At 47.1% G+C, this 12036-nt stretch overlaps 1 protein-coding gene across 2 annotated transcripts in view; it reads right to left on the reverse strand.

The window, feature by feature from the left end:
• Nucleotides 1-12036, reverse strand: part of LOC119181497 (latrophilin Cirl) — a 721750-nt gene that overhangs the window by 333204 nt on the left and 376510 nt on the right. For both annotated transcript variants that reach the window (XM_075875081.1, XM_075875080.1), the window contains one exon: nt 9631-9699. The gene's annotated coding sequence lies outside the window, so the exon portion shown is untranslated. The remainder of the gene's footprint in view (nt 1-9630; nt 9700-12036) is intronic.

Consider the following 12036-nt stretch of genomic DNA (forward strand, 5'->3'; position numbering starts at 1 on the left):
CGCGTACAATGCATGCAAAGGTGAGTTCGCTCCAAGCCGGCGGGACGTTATCGCTTCAACGACTAGGTTTTCCAACGTTTCTTTCACGATTGCCACACAAGAGCGTGTGGCTACAGAATGATGTACCATATATCTTGCACAGCTTCACTGCCGGATTAATCGAGTCGTGTCCACAAAAACAAAAACAAAAAACGAGGCTTTGATACGCTCCCTTTTTTTAGCTACTACATCAGAGACATAGTGGTAATACTGCACGTAACTGCGCTGAAAGTTGCAAAATCACGTTCGCTCGAGTCAGAAGGTCGACATAGGAGCACATATTGAAGACAGATGCGTGGAGGAGCACAAACAGTACGAGCTTGTGCATTGTATTGTCTCGTCTGCCCTTTCTTAATTTCTGCTCTCTCACGCGGGGCCATAGCCAGAAAAGGCGTCTCGAAGGTGCTCAGCTAAGCTTCATGCGTGTTCCCGTGCGCATTCGTGTGTTTGCATATATATATATATATATATATATATATATATATATATATATATATATATATATATATGTGTGTGTGTGTGTGTGTGTGTGTGTGTGTGTGACGCTACAAAATGGAGACACGTCGTGGTCCAGATGCCATGCGTTTATTCTAATGCACGCGCACTTCCTCTTCGTCGGCTTCTCCTAGAATCACCTATATATATATATATATATATATATATATATATATATATATATATATATATATATATATATATATATATATATATATATATATATATATTAATGCAAAATTGAAAATATTCCGAACGGGAGGGGGCTGAGATCTCCCTCCTCCAGACTGTTGTGCACCTAGGCCAAGAAAGCGAACAATTACCATTTCCTCGTTTGTGACAAATCTACGAGGGTCTTCGCAAAGACTCCTCAGAAGGAAAAAAGAAGATTATTAGTTGACGAAAACTCATTCTTGATCATCGAGGACAAATCTTTGGTCAACCAGCAAGCTTAGACGAATCCGTACAGATTCCCATCGCACTGCACTACAAGAGCACGGATGACAATATTCCCTTCCGCGACGCCTTTCTTCCCCCCGCGGTATCCAACGGAACAGTCTCTCCAACAAGGCCAAGCTTTCCTCACGTACACTCCGGCCGAATTATCGTGGCCGAATAAATTTTCTGCAAGACTAGCGCATACGGCTCCTTTCCTAGTTCAGCTTCTGCGCCACTGCACGCCTTCTTCTGACACCGAAGTTCGTAGTAGCGAGGCTAAGGGGGAAAAAAAAAAAGCAGCGAAGAAGGTAAAGAAGCAAGAAGGCGAGCAGTAGCTGCTAGTTGCAACCAGCGCTGCGGCTACCGCGAGACGAATGCCGGGTGACCGAGTGCTCCTGTCAGCCCGATGAGCGCTGGACTTGTCGGCCAATCGGATTAGAGCTAGAGCCCCGAGATTCGGCCGAGATCGCTCCCGGCAGCCCCGTTCCCTGCTCGCTAATGACTAGCACCGACCCCCCGAGAAGTATAGACTAGGCGGGGTTGCAGCCCTGGCGACACTAAACACAAGGAGGGCTTGCTTCGCAGCGCCATCTTTCGGCGACTGCGACGCCCCCAAGGGGCAACCACCGGAAGTAGACGGGTAGCGTCGCAGTACTCTAACTTCATTGCCGGAAGGCATGAAAAAGAGAGAAGCGAGGACAGGAAAGGTCCGGGGTCCAACCACACCAACGCATATGATTTACTGTGAAAACATTGCGACTCGACTAGGTCTTTTTAAAAAAATGCTAAACTAGACGAGCGCTTGTGATGAACGCCCATGGGTAGTATATCTGCATGGCCTCTTGTTTCAAGGCTTTAGCTATATGTGATGCAGGTTGTCGTTAGGTTGCGTCTATATTGTTGCTATACAGGCTTTAGCTGGCGATGCTTAGTGGTGTCCACGTTGATTCTCAGCGCAGAGAGGCTCGATTTAAGCCACCGACGCGACACCGATGTCCAAGCTACAGAGTGGAAAACTCAGGCACAAGCCGAGCGTTCGCACTAAGATCTACTGACACGTCGCTTCGGGGTCTCCTCGCAGCCACGGTTGCCTTTGCCGCGGTCACCCAGTATCCTCTCGTTGTGTACTCTCGGGGACTTCAGCTCAGCGCTATCGTTTCACAGCCATTTGATTGCGACGAAGACGATGGCCCACATGTGTGGTTCACTCTCACCCTGGGGAATCGGCAAGATTATATGGTTCTTCGTCTTGCTCACCTTCTCTAGTGACTCGTACTACTGTGAGGGATTGGCCAAGAACTGAGTGTTCTTATAAAATCTTACGTTATTTCAGAGTAATAGAGGTTATAAAATAAAAACATCCCACATTCTACATGGGATTTAGATGCTCACTCAAATGTACACAACATAATGCTGCTTTATTAGAAATAAACGATAAAATAACTCAGTTACCTATTTAAGGAAACGTAAATAAATAAAATAGAAGTTACGCACGAGCTGACACACAACGACAGTAATGTTGATTAGTTTGTTAGTCGCTTTTTTTTCATTCAGATAATTCCGCACAGCCCCGCAAACTGTCGCGCCGGAAAACCTTGAAATTGAGGCTCCAAAAGACGAAATCATAGGCACCCAAGCATTCACACCACGTAAATCACTTTCGAACTTGGAAATGCAGGTCAAAAAGAAATGATCTATAGTTTCTAGCTCGCCACGCAAAGCGCACGTTGGAGAAAGAGCCTGACATGATCTGTGTTAGTGAAAACTTAGTTTGGAAATCCGACAGTGCCGCCTCGTAATCGCCACTTCTAGTTGACGTGTTCCACAAAATGATCGCAGCCTGCAAGGATATTATAATAAGAGCTTCTATTGAATGGGCGAACTGTTGCCTTGTTCAATTTTATTGGACCACAGTGAGTAGAGGGAATTACACCAAATTTCTGTGGCAGGTACTCGTTCATGGATCTGCTAGTTTTCGCGTATACCGGGCCGCATCCACCGACACACACTTGTTTTATGATAGGCCGCATAAATCAAGTTAGCTTAAGCGGTTTCGCTGTAAAAAAATTGCTAATATCGAGCCTCCTGTACTATGAGAGAGAGCGAGAGAGAGAATAAAATGATGTAAAGACAGGGAGCTTAACCATATATCGGAACATCCGGTTTGCTACCCTGCACTAAGGGAAGGAAGAATGGCGAATAAAGCTGGGAAAGAAAGCGAAGAGCAATATAGACGCGCGAAAGAGAAAAGAAAAAAAGTGAGCGGGGGTGCTATAGCCTATTCAATAGGCCACTACCGCTCAAAAAGTTCAATAAGGCCTTCACTGAATTTCTGTGCGAAGACAGATTATGTCGCCTTTTAAGCACTGACTGTTCTGACAAGGGTCTCTAGTCTAGACGAGCTAACGCAGCAGCTATAGCTGCCGCCTGTGCACACTGTAACGAGGGAAGGGACAGAGAACGTGCTCTATCGTTTCATCGCTGCCGCAATGATCGCAAGCAGCACTGTCTTCCATGTCCAGTAGTATGAAATGTTGTCGCGCACTTTGTTGGGTTAGTGCAGTCCGCGTTTCGTTCGGCTGAGCGGCGCATTACTAAAGGGACGTGATACAGGGGCGAGTACTCGCGGAGAAAAAGTATATCGTTATTCCTCGAGTATTATAGCCCTTATACCGCGTCTCTTTAGTTATAGCTTCGAAAAGAAATAAAAAAAAACGAATGCCGGAAACACACGTATGAATGAATAATTGTGCAGCCGGAGCTCATATTTCTTCGAGAACACGCCGTTTTTCTCGGCACAACAATTCCTGTCGAGAACCACGAGGCTATAGTTATGCGTGATAAACGAAAAACACAGGGTGCAACCTAACGTGCGCTTGCGCAAACCAGGTTTGTGTGCCCACTCGGAAAACCAACTTGCGTCGCCGTGTAGTGCATGGGCTACCAAAAAGTTCCGTAGTGGAGTTGCCATGGCTAGGATTCGCCATATAACGATAGAAGGAGCCTGATTTACCGGTATACAGAAGAGGCGCGGCGCAGCAGCTAAGGAAAATCGGGTAAAAAAACGTTTAAGGAAAACTGCCTACACGGGCCGCTGTTGTATTCAGGCGAAATCTTTAGATAACTGTATCAAATGCGACCACTGACGTCAGCGTGAGTGGCGTCAATACAAGTATAGCGCAAAAACACATCGTCGTGCGATGACGTCACCCTACGAGGTGAATTCCGTGACATCATTGCATGTTCAAAGCAGGTGAGCCAATCCCGGAGGCACTGCAAAACTATGCTGCGTGTTGAAGGCTTCCAGCGTTACTGGATGCAATGTGAAACCACGTTGGTTGTAAAATGCTTACGGAGGAAGGAAGCGGCATCGATATGCATTCGGTTAGGCAAAACAAGATGGCTTTCGCCTTCAAGTTGCCTTACCCAAACGCATAATAAATTGGTAGTTTCGTTTTAAGGCGAAATCCTTGGATGCCTCATCAAACGCTAGCATTGATCGGCATCCCTGCCCCGCCGCGGTGGTCTAGTGGCTAAGGTACTCGGCTGCTGACCCACAGGTCGCGGGTTCGAATCCCGGCTGCGGCGGCTGCATTTCCGATGGAGGCGAAAGTGTTGTAGGCCCGTGTGCTCAGATTTGGGTGCACGTTAAAGAACCCCAGGTGGTCAAAATTCCCGGAGCCCTCCACTACGGCGTGTCTCATAATCATAGCGTGGTTTTGGGACGTTAAACCCCACATATCAATCAATGATCGGCGTCCCTCGTCAGCACGACTGATGCAAAAAGTAATCATCCCGTGATGACGTCATCACGACGCCACAGATAGTCGAAATCATTGACGTCGCTTTTTACGTCACGTGACATCACTTTACCTGACGTCCAAAATTTACGTCGTTGTAAGACATCGCATTTTGGTCAACGGTGGGCCGATCACGGGACAGGGCGAGACCTAATGCGGTGCCTCCGATACCGGAGGCAATGCAGAACCAGGTTAGCTGCAAAAAAGACCGCGCATTGAACGACAAAAAAAAAAAGAAGATGGTTTTCTCGTTTGACTCGTCTTTGGGGAATGGATAGGAGACCCTGTGAGTTTTTATTACACAGTTATAAGTGTTTACGGGTAAAAACAGTCGCCGTTAACAAACAGGAGAGAACACGAACCGACATTTAGCAGAATGCATGTACACCAGTAAACGCTGCAGTGACTGAAAACATTTCAAAATTAAATATTCTGTTACTGTACATTTGGAAGTCTTAATTAAAGTGTTACGCATGGTTTGTAACATGGTCTACATCTCTGGAGTGTTTTTAGCTTGGCGAAAGGTATTTTTCTTACCGACCCAGAAACTCACATTAAGTAGAAAAAAAAACCCGATGTCTGGCATGAGATTATCATTTTTTTTCACCTTTTCCAGGCATATTCTAAATCTGTTTTGGACGGCTCTCTAATCAGACTCATTCGTCCTAACTTGTTGGTTGTGCAGTTATACCGTAAGAATGAAACTGCGCCATAGATGTCCAGGAAGGATATATCCACTTATATGCCAAAATTAACAAGCAGCTTTGTTTCTAAGGTGCCGCGCTCAGCCTGCAGAAGCAAACCGACTTCATCGCAAATTATAACCTCTCGTTTTACGATAACCACATCATGTTTTATACGCTATGCTCGACCACAACTTTGAACTGTGCTTAGCGCTGACTCTTTCCTCCGTAGAAGCTCGCTTTCTCATAGAAAAAAAAAAGACTTGTAACATTTTGTACACGTGTTTTAACGTTTTCACAGTGAACCTGCAGTGTCAGACACCCTGCAATTGTGTAGGCGAACGCTTCTTTAGGTAGCGCACAGCGGCGCGTTTTCAGTTGCATAATGTTGCCAAAAATGATTCCCAAGTTACGCGACGCGAGACTTCACTTTCGAGAGATACTCGACTAAAATCCTCTCCGGCTAATGCCAAGAGTACAAGCTCCAAAGTGATAACATGGGCCGAGAAAAACACGACGGCGCTTTTCTGAGAAAAAAACAGGGAAGAATTAGGGAACGCCCCCGAAATGGGGATGTGGGGATTCAACGTCTCACCGTGCGCGGTCTTCGCAAAAGGACAAGAAACGAACGATGCCGAGCGGCTGTCAGAGCGCAAGGCAACCCTGGCCTCTTCGAGAAAAATGAACGAAAGAAAAAAAGCCAGTTTAGGGAAAACAAGAAAACGGGAGGTAGGCATCGCGGAAAGACGTTTAAACGGGAGACGAGGGAAGCCGAGTGATAAATTAGGCTTGTCAAAAGGGATGAAAACTATGAAGAGTGCAAGGCGAATCATTGGAGGGGGTGGACTTGAGGAAAGAAGAGGAGCTGGAGATGAGGAAAGAGGAAGAGCAGTACCTTCTTCCCGGTAACACTCCATATGTGTATATATACAAGAGCTTCGCCGGCTCCCGACATCTCCCCTTTCTTTTTTTTTTTTCGTAGAACATCCCTTTTTTTTAAACTTGGCATTTGGCTCAGCTTTGAGGCAGAGGAGTCAGTCCTAAGACGACGATAGGGAAACGCGCACACACGCAAAATGAAATATGAAGGTAAAATATGTATCATAATACGAGAAAATGAAACACAATCTCGAACTGAGCGAGAACATGCGAGAGCAAAGCTGCGCGAAAAGATGGGGAGAAACCACTCACAAAACGAGCGCCGGGGAACGACGTCGGATGAAAATCCTCGAGCGTCTCAATAAGAACAACACGAAAAAAAAAAAGGCAAAGACGCCCGATTTCCTAAAAATATAAAGGAGAAATGCGATGCTGTTGCAGCGGGCGAGAGAAGAGAAAGGTGTAAGGAAATGGGAAAATGAGAGTTCTTTTATGGCTAAAAAAAAAAAAAAAGAGACGACGATCTAAAAGCTGCGTTCGCTCTTTCGATTTCGTTGCTTTCAGTTCTGACTCGATCTCACTGTTTGGTCATTGCTCGTCAGGGCGTGCCTTGCTACAAAGACAACGCAAGGTATACACCGGTCTCCTTTTTTTTTTTTCATGCGTTTTACGAAAGTGCAAACGCATAGTGAAGTAAGCGTTAACGCTCCAAAGGCGAGGCTGTAAGCGTTAGCGCTCTAAAGGCAAAAAAAAACTCCCAAGCATTTCCCCGAGGGTGAACATGGTTAAGTGCGAATACACGGGGTGATGCTATGAGGGGTATTTATTAATTCGCACTATTATATTTATTAATCACATCATGGTGCCTTTATGGTGTAATGGTTCCTGGGAATCGCAATTTGATCACACGGGGGAGTTTACGTTAACTCACTGGCGAACGCCAACGGATTTTAACTTTACTCCCCTTCACGACCCGCTCTCGACGGGAGACTGAGAGAGAAGGCGGGCGCGCGAGAGAGAGGGGTGCGCGCGCAGCTGCAGCGAGCGAGGAGAGCGGAGGAGAGAGCGAAGGGGGAGGGGGTATAAGGCCAATGCCACCAAGATAAGGCGCGTTACTGACACCGATGTCAGCGTCGCGTCCGTGGCTTATTCGGTAGAGCGTCGCGCTTCGGCCCGCCAAGTCCTCTTTCTTTTAAAGATAGAGAGAAGACTGCGGACGCCGCCGACGGCGGTGGATGCTTTGGGGTCGCTTATAAAGTGTATTCACACTTAATAAAAAAAAGTACAAACGAAATATAAGAAAGAGAGATAGAGAGAGAAACGCCAAGCCTGCGCAGAAGGCGCAGCACAGTCACAGCGAAAGCTAGAACAGCAGCCTTTCAGAGTAAGGAAAATAAGGGGAAAAGAACGGCAGGGAGGTTAATCAGTCTATAAGCAGCCGGTTTGCTACCCTGTGCATGGGGAAGGGATGCGGGAGATGAAAGATAGAGAGGAGAGAGGGAAGAGAGATAAACACAGCGCATTAAGCAGCACACGCGCGCACACTAATTCATAGTGCCTTTCAGAGCCTTTTCTAAAACACTCATTGGGTAACTGCTGCAAGCACAATTGCTGGGTACCCACTGCGGCATTGATATAGTAATTCCTGGGTAGCAGGGGCTGTCATATAGTGGTTATATACTGTTATTTAAGAAAAAGTAGCGGTAATTTCTTTTGCTGGTTTCGTAGTCTGCTTGGTTGGGTTTATCGTTCGCGACATGAAGTTTCGCACCTCAGCATCCCCCCCCCCCCCCCCGCCCGCCGTTTTGTGCAGCCATTTTGTGTAGTGTCTCCTACAACATAGAAATCACGGACGTGTGACCCAGCACACCCGTGAGGCAGCGTCGAGGCAAGCCATTGACGTCCCCTCATGGGAGGCTTAGGCCCGGCCACCTAAACCTGCTGGTTTCTTATAATAAAGTTTATTCCTCCTCCTCCTCCTCCTTACAACAAAAGAACCAGTTCCTCCTTTTTTTAAGACGAAATAGCAAGAGAGGCACGATTAAAAAAATTACTCCTCCCTTACACCTTCTGACAAGGACACAGAGAAGGGCGGAACACCACATTGTGCAGTTTTGTAATTTCTGCAGGTAAAGGTCGTTCAGCTATCGCATCGGTATGGCTGACTCAGCCAACTGCGATAACCGTGACTGCGAAGAAACTCTTGGCCGCGCCATGTGTCATTGTCCCATCTTCGAACTACATCACCGGTCTCTCCAATGTGCTTTGAGGAGACTGGACGATCGTCTTTTTCCTCTGGAAAAGATCTTGGGTGTCTGGCCTCACAGTTAATCAGCCCAGAAAGCCACACGAGCACTTCTACACTTCTTGAAGGCAACATCACTGAGCGACTCCCTCTTAAACCGTGCACTAATTATGTGGTGTAAAATGCGCATTTCAGCTTCTCTCTCCCCCCTATCTTCCCGTCTCTCTTTTGCTTACTTATTCCCCTCTCTGTACGTGTAGGATAGCAAACCCTACACGGACGTATTATATTCCCGTCTCTCTCTTCTAAAGGTACAGACTTCAGGCGTGGCATCTACGTTGGGGCCCGCGGTTAATGATCGCCAGGTATACCGACTAATGCCCATCAAGAAAAGGCACGTTGATTTCGCTTACGAAAGGAGTCTATTACGAAGGGAGTCCATTGACTCGCGAATGAACTGCTGCAAAAATGTCTGGAAACCGTCACTTACGAGCAGAGTTTACGCTCTAATTGTTTTCTCTCTTCTCGCGGGAACATACCCTAGCCTTGTAACCTATAGCCATTACTCCGATATTTCAGAATTGTGTCCGGACTGCCAAAATCGCAATGATTTTAACCACATGCTCTGGAGGTGCCCCTCTTTACACAGGAAAAAAATGACGAATTTTCCGAAAACTCCTTTCATTTAATGCTCACGAGTCCGGTTCTCATACAACAACTCAAGGCTGCCCAAAAGGCCCACGATGCGGAGGTGAGGCTGGGCCTCCCATTTTCTACGTGGGAGCTGCCCGCAATCTTACCCCAGTAGAATAGGGGTGGAATCCTTCAGGACCCAATAAAAGTTTTTCATCCATCATCTCTGGTTACAATGAACGCACTGGAATATACGCACGGAATGATGGCACGGGACAAAGAAGGCGCGTCACGCACGCTTTGTGACTTTGAGCAACTTTTTTGTATCTGTTCTGACCAGACTTCGCGTGTCAGAAGAATGCAGTCGGAGTTTAGAGTCATGACACAGCACACGTTATAACTCAAGCAAGAGACTGACCTTTCACAGCAGGTTGTACATCACCCGAACGCAGGGAAGGTTTCGGTCGCCGTTCTTTCACACAGAACCCTGCAGAGGCAGAACAAGAGAAAAAATGGTTACACAATGAATGAATCTTTTTCTTTTGGCGTAAACGTTCACGCGCGATACTAGACAGCTGGCCAAAAAACAAATAAACAAACCAACAATGCAGGTATTCGATATTTCGAAGTCGTCACTGGGCCTACATGAGAAATGGTGGAGTGAAACAGGGTGGAACAGTGGTTATGGCACCCTGCTACTGACCCCAAGGTTGCGAGTTCGATTTCGGTCGCGAAGATCGCACTTCGACGGAGGCGAAGTGGCGGAGGCACGAGTTCTGTGGTATGTCAGTACGCGCTAAAGAACATCAGATGGTCGAAATTTTCCGGAGCCCTCCACTACGGCATCTCTCAATGTGTTATCGTGCTTTTAAGTCATAAAACACCAGATATTAGGAAGTTTTCGAATGGCGTACGCAAAGATTTGCGTGTGCGTTGCGTGTGCGTTGCACATGTGTCGTACGCGCACCTTTTGCGGGGTCCGGTAGAGTGACGAACGCAAACGCTGCGCCCGCTTTCCTAGTCACCTATGAAGCGAGGGGCGCGAAGTAGGGTCCCATACATTGACATAACACGGATGGGGGGCACTACGACTCGTTGAAGGGAGGTCATTATCAATTCCACAAACTGACATAATATGAGGAGGGGGGGGATCGCTGCGACGAACCTTCATTCCCCTCCCCCACTTCAACCCAGTGCACGCATATGCTGATCGGCCCATCTTTGATGAATCGACGATGTAATGCGATGACGTTTTCAGGTGACGTTATAATGACGTCGTGATGACGGTGTAAGTTTCGGTTGCGTGTGACGTCATGGTGACGCCATTGCAGAAAGATAAATTTATTCATAACTAATGTGTTGACGCCGACATCGGTGGTCAATTTTCGCGTTTGATGAGGCATCTAAGGCTCTCGCGTTAATAAAACTCTCCGCTTACGCATCACTTAGCGAACGTCTAATAAAAAGTCTGCGTGGATTTTTTAGGGGCGAAGCTTCTTATCGAGGCACCCGTTCGTCCCTCGTAGTCGTAGTAGTACTCGTAGTGCGTAACCAGTCTTACATTTTGACCTTCAAGGTGGTGCCGGTGAGAGATTTCTTCTGTGCGTTGTTGAACAATAAAAGGTTCTCAGCATGCGCGTTAACTAAAAGCCGAATTCTCCTGTCTCTCATTCCCCATTAGCAGCCTTTGGCATGTACATTGAGCACTATGTGACAAGAAAGGGTTGCTACGTTATACTCGCTGGGCGCAACCTCCTAGGTTTCAGAAAGGTTTAGCGAGCGTTGGGCCGCAGTGCCATGAATACAGTGAATTAGTATATACCATGAACTCGAGATGGTTAAGGGTGGGAAGTAGACACGAAGCGCAAGCCGTAAGGAAGTGTGCGTGTGCCACCTCTCGTTTAGTCCTTGGAATGTCCGCTGGATGGCGGTGCATATGCAGAATATATGATGAAAAGATGCAAGACGGTGGTACTTGGAGTGTTGAAAAGATGGACGAACGGACACACATACAGATGCATGGACGTAGTCACGGATGGCTGCACCGACGGGTAAACGCATGGACGGACGCACGAACAGACGCACGCACGGACGGGCGAATGGAAGCACGGACGGTCACACAGACGGACGCATGGACGGACGGAAGCAAGAACGAATGGACGGACGGATGCTTCGCCCCATTCTCCATCATTCACTCCGTGGATACGCTGCCATCTTTTTTATTTCTGCTTGTTAGAGATCACCTTACCGGAAAAGGAATCCGAAATGTTTACTTTTAGTGTTCCATGGTATGAAATTTTTGGTGGCCCCCACACGCTATCATCCGCTATGATTTCCTTTCCTGAGATGAAAGACGTTTGTCTAAAGGATGTGAAGCAATTCTACTCAGCTTGCGGTTTAGATATTAACCTCAAGTCCTCCACGGATGGCAAACTAGAATTGCTCTAAAAGGCAGCGTTGCAACCGGAAGAGACATGGAGGTTTGTCAGGGTGAGATAGCGTGGCTGCGCGTTTACTGTGTCTGTTGATTAAACTTATCAGCTTTAGTGTTGCGTTCACAGAATTGCTATATGAGGTGATATGGCCTCATAAAGTGTCATGCCCGCGGGACGGCTTTGTGCTCTCCCATAATAGAGTGCATGCATAATACTCTGAATCGTTACCAACGTTTTCTAAACACGGGATGGCGTTTTGATCTCCCATAGTGCAGTACCAAGTACTTGAAATCATTACCATATTTTAGGGGCGAAGCTCCTCAGGGTCGAGCAATGTCCCGTGTCCGTCGGCGTGACACACATGGCACATACCCGCTCTAGAGTGGGTA

This window comes from Rhipicephalus microplus, chromosome 10 (assembly GCF_043290135.1).
Source record: "Rhipicephalus microplus isolate Deutch F79 chromosome 10, USDA_Rmic, whole genome shotgun sequence".
Lineage (NCBI taxonomy): Eukaryota > Metazoa > Arthropoda > Arachnida > Ixodida > Ixodidae > Rhipicephalus > Rhipicephalus microplus.